Genomic DNA, 5,577 nt, shown 5'->3' on the forward strand with positions numbered 1-5,577 from the left:
CAAAATCTCCAAAAGTGGAAGTTCTCTCATACTGAGGCCTGTGCCTCAACTTCTCCTTCCTGCTTCCCACCAGCAGAACCTCCCAGGCTTAGTTCCTGGGTTCTGGTGAATGGTGATCTTGTTTCGGACCTGCTCAAGTTCTGCTCTGCTTTCCCCCCTTGGGTTTCAGGCTGAGGTGTGTGGTTGTCAGTGGCTGCAGAGCTGACACCACCCAAGATTTGCTGCTCCCTGATGTGTCCCTCTGGCCTCCAGTGGCTTCAGAATGGCCATCAGTGAGTACCTACTGTGTTCCAGCGTTTACACTGGGCATATTTTTACTCTCTAGCTTCCTTTTGATTTGTTTCAGAAAAATGGGGGTACTGTGGAGTGGTCTCATTTTGCTCAGAAGAAACTGAAGCTCAGCGAGGTTCATTAATTTGCCTAAGGTCACAAAACCAGTAAATGGTAGAGTCATTTTCAAATCACTTCAAAAGCCAGTGCTTTTATTTTTTATTTTTTTAGTTTTTTCCCCCCTCTAAATTTTACAACCCCAAATGCCATCTAACTAGGCACTTTATTATAAGCGTTTAGGCGGTGCCATGGACTGCCCCATGGGTACCCAGGAGCCTTTCAGGAGGAGTTCTGACTCTGTATTTATGGACCTGGGACCCTTGTTTCATGCTTCACAGAACCGGGCAAGCTCACTGGATCATCTACTTCAGAGGCTGTGCTTTCTGACTGAGGAATCTTAGTCTAGCCACTCTCATCCTTTAGCCTTGGATTCCCCAACCATACATTTGCTGCCATCCTGCCCTGATCATTAAGGTATTAGCATCCTGGGGCTACAGATGCCTCGTACATTCTAAACTGAAGACTCTCAGTTCTGCCTGAAGCCATGTCCATACCCAAACACCCAGGCACCCTTGCAGGTCCCTTCTGTCAGAGGCACTGGCTTCCCCATCCATCTGTGTCTCCATAGCCCCTATCTTTCCCCTGTCCCCCCTGCAGCCAGTCCTGCTGGGGACCTTAGATTCTAACCTCTCTAGGCATCTATGTCCTCCTCTCTAAAATGATCTAAAATAAACATTAAAAAAATCCTATCACAGGTCTATTTCAGGGGATAAATGAAATAACCATGGCTAGTTTCCTTCTTCCCTCCATCTCTCCTGTCCTCTCTTGCTTTTTCTTTCCTTCCTCCCACTCCCCACCTTGTAGAGAGGATTGAACCCAGGGCTTTCACACTGAGTTATGCCCCCAGCTATTTTGCATTTTTAAAATTTTGAAACAAGGTCTTGCTGAATTGCTAAGTTGGCTGGTCTGGGCTCAAGCTTGGTGATCCTCCTGTCTCAGCCTCCCAGTGTTGGGGTAATGGGGGTATGTACTAATATGCCTGGCTCCGTGGCTTACTTCCTACTCACCTTGGACCATGCATAGCTCTTGGCTTGGAAGTGTGGGTCCTGCTGGGCTGGTGTGTTCAGATCCTGGCTATGCTGCTGAACTGGTGTCAGGAATGTGGGTTTGGGCAAGCAGGTGCTTTGCTTCTCAGGCTCTGTCTGTTCCCAGGTCAATGTAGAGATAGCGCACTGTGACGAGGAATGACAGCCACAGTTACTACTAGGTCCTCTGCAGATCCGCCCGCAGGATGTTTCATAGACAGAGAAGGGCAATGACTGGGCCAAAGGCAGGGGACCAGGCCTGGGCCCGGGGTGGTGGAGTGATCAAAGGCTCATAACACTCAGAGAAACTGATGCCTGCCTTCATGGCCTGCAGAGTCCATCTTGAAATTCTTAGTCACTGTATCTTTGAGCCTGTATCGTGTAAGGGGAGTAATGCTCTTGTTACCCCCACCTCCCCAGATGGCTCCTGGGTGCCCCTCTCCTGCCTCCAACCCCACATGGGTTCTGCTACCTGACCTGGGGTTGGGGACAGACCCGAGGGTGTCTGCCCCCCAAGTGCATGTGGACCCACCCTGCTCAGACCCCAGGGCCCAACAGAGCACGCCAGGAAAGAGAGAGCAGAAACTCCACAACAGTCAAAGCAGAGGACTCAGAGAAAGGAAAATGCTTTCCCCTCTTTCTTTGAACATATTTATTTTGTACTCAGTCTTGCTAATTATGTACTAAGACCTGGGGATCTAACAGGTCATGAGCAGAAATGAAAGAATAGTCCTTCTTCCTTAAAAAAAAACATTATTCCACATACAGTAATCCAGGGCAGTTCTGACTCTTGGAGAGCACTCCTGGGGGTGAACCCAGGGCTTTGCCAGTGCTAAGCACATGCCCCATCTGTGCCCCGAGGAACCCTCTCTACCCCGATCTGACTTTGGATTCCCAGGAGGCACTTTTGCCTTCTCCTACAAAGATGTTTGGCTCTAAAGCCTCCTATGGCCTTGCATCCAGAATGTTTACCCTCTGCAACCTGCAGCCTGTTTGCTAGTGGATGCTAAGAAATATCATTTTTTCCCTTCCTCTCTTGCTCTAATCTTCAGGCGTGGGCTCTCTTTAAAAGACGCTGCAGGCAATTACTTCGTGCCAATGCAAGCATCTCTGGGCACCTGGCAGGGCTGGAGTCAGGCCATGGATGCAGGCTGCCCAGGCTGGGCAGGGCGCCAGGAGGGCAGCCCTGCCAGGTGGTTGCGCCAGCCCTTCCCTGCGACTCTCAGGGCTCCTGAAGGAGGCTTTTTGCACCCTGAGAAAGGAGCAAGTCATGGCTCAGAAGCACAAAGTGTGCCTAATCTGGTCTCTTTCAAGAAATAGATGAGGTTCCTGATGGCAGAGACAGTAGCAACCTGAGGCCAGTCCAAAGCCACGCTGCATGTGTGTTCAGGGAGAGCCCTGGGCTAGAGTGGACCAGAAAGTGGCCTGCTGGGAGCAGGCACAGTGCAGTGAGGCTGGAGCCTCCAGAAAGGGTGCAGTACACAGGAGAGGCTGTCAGGGGAGGCCGGGAGGGGAGAGTGGGGGACAGTGGGTCCAGCATCTCTCCTTACCCCAGGACACTGCCCAGCCCTTGAGAATCCTCTGTCTAAGGGGCCAGGCCCTGCCTCGAGCCCACAGAGGTGCTGGCCATCTTTGAGCCCCGCAGCACAGCAGCTTGGCAGCAGACCCATGGAGGCATCCAGGCACCATCCTGTTTAGCAGCTCCCTCTCACTATGGCCCTAGCACCCTCACCATCCTGCTGCCTCCGGGGACTGAATGCCCTGTGCTGGCTCTCTGTCTCCAGGAGACGGGACAGGGAGGAGTGAGGGAGTGGGGGAGTTCTGTTGTTTCCTAGACCAGCACTTGCAACTTCCAGCCTCAAAGTGAATGTCCCCTTACTTTTAAGAACCATTATCTCATGGTTGATGTCAAGTCAGTTTCACCCAAGAGCGTGGCCAACCTGCTGCTCCCCCTGCAGCCGCCATCTTTTGTTGACCCTTTTTATTGAGCTATGACTTACATACTGAAAATGCAGAGATGTGAAGTTTGGGGTCTGGTGGGTGTACAGGTGCAGACAGCAGTAGAGGTTGTTGCTGTCCTTCCAGAGGGTTTCCTGGTTCCCCTTCCCACCCCTCCCCTTCTTCTCCATCACGCCAAGGCCACTTCACCTTGATTTCCATCACCTCAGCAGGCACTGGCTTTCTCTATTCTAGAACCTCTGGGAGCTAGATTCCTTTTTACCTGTTTGTGTCTGGCTTCTTTCACTCACAGCAGTGTTTAGGAGATTCTTTCTGGTTATATCAACAGCTGTTCTTTTAACTGGGTTTGGTGGCCTGCATCTCTGACTCCACTGTTCATGAGGTTGAGGCACGAGGATAACAAGTTGGGGCCCAAGCTGAGCAAGACTCTGTCAGTCTCAGTGGTGAAGCACGTGCCTCCACACTCTGGACCACACAAATCATCTCCAGCCCACACCAGCAGGTCTTCTTCCTATTGCTGTGGGGGGTTCTGTCATCTGGATCCCTTGCCCCGTTAATCCCTCCATGCAGCAGTGCAGTTAGGGGTGCACTGGGGTGGTGATGAAGAAGGCTGCTATAGCTTCAAGTTCAAGCCTTTTTATGGACATACATCTTGGGGAAATACCTAGCAGTGGAAGTATCAGGTCACGCAAGGTGGAATTTTAGCTTCATAAGCAACTGCCAAACTTTTTCCAAGCAGTTGTGTAATTTTTATTCCCGCCCCCTGGAGGATATGGAAGTCCCAGTTACTTCCCATCTTGGTACTGACTGTTCTTTTGACGTTGGCTTTGCAGTGGATGTGACATGGTGTCTCACTGTGGTTGTAATCTATATTTCCTGGATACTAATGGCATTGGACACTTTTTCCTACATTTACTATATATATTTTCTCTGGGGAAGGATCTAAGTCTTTTCTGCATTTGCAAGAAGAGTTGTTTGTCTTTTAATTACTGAGTGGCAAGAGTGCTTTTAAATATATATATATATATATATATATATTCTAAATATAAGCCCTTGGTTACACATTTGTACTACGGATAACTTCTTTCACCATGTATTCCTACAGTATTCCTTCAAATTTCTCAGGACCCTTATGAAGCACATGTCACCAGCCCCACTTTATTGTAGAGAATCCAAAATGGAAGCAAGAGAGGTTCCGTAAAATGCCCGAAATCCCATGGCTCTTGAGCCAAAGGAGAGGGACCTGGGCCACTCAAGCGGGACTTGGCACTGATACCCAGGAAACTGCAGTGATCTTCCTTCCATACCCCGAGCCTTTTATCCTCTTGGCTGCCTGGAAGCGTGTGGACCTCCAGCCAGTGTCTGGCTGGATTATTTCAGTTCCCACTCGCCACTCCCTCTGCCGCACATACCAGGCCATCCTGGGAAGCAGCTGTCTTGCAGAACCTGGTGGAGTGTGTGGTCTTCTCAGGGCAGTGCCACATGACTCTGAGCTGCTCTGATGAAAGACAAATGTGCGTATTTTATGGGCCTCTGAGGATGCTGGCAGGGTGAGCTCATGCTAGCAATAACAATGAAGGGCCCAGCTGAGCTCGCTGCCAGCCAGCTCTGCTCTGGGAGCATTGCTGGGGTAAAGGGGCTGGGTAGGAGGAGGGTGGTGTTGGGATACAGAGTAAAGCATAGAAGGTTTCGTGTGAGTAGAAATGATAGCAACTTCTGCCATCAAAATGCTGGACAGCACAGTGAGCCTTTTGGAGCCCTTGGCATGTGCCACATTCTATGTCCAGGCTCTGCAGCCCTACTCGGTGTCAGACACTCTGTGGGTGCTCTGCATTCATTAGCCCAGTGCTTCTAACACCGCCCGCCAGGAGATAGGTTTACTTAAAATGCCCACAGGAGGAAGTTGAGGCTCAGGGAGGTTGAGTAATTTGCCTAACGTCACAGTGTTTGTAAGTGACTGAGATTTGAAGAGGGTTTAGCTAATTCTGCAGCCCAGAGGCTTGACTGTTATGCACCAATGCCTTTCTATTCACAAAGCTTGTGTGATGTTCCCACTGTGTGTCATGCATCACACCAGGTCCTTGGGCAGGGGGACATGATGTGGAATGAGACTGTCCCTGTCCTCAGGTATTCTAGTCGTTTGAATATTGATCTTCTAAAAGAAATGTCTGTGGTCCTGAACCTGTGAATGTGATCTCACTCA

This window comes from Fukomys damarensis, unplaced genomic scaffold, assembly GCF_012274545.1.
Source record: "Fukomys damarensis isolate Sample0158 unplaced genomic scaffold, DMR_v1.0_HiC HiC_scaffold_5, whole genome shotgun sequence".
In the NCBI taxonomy this organism is placed as follows: domain Eukaryota; kingdom Metazoa; phylum Chordata; class Mammalia; order Rodentia; family Bathyergidae; genus Fukomys; species Fukomys damarensis.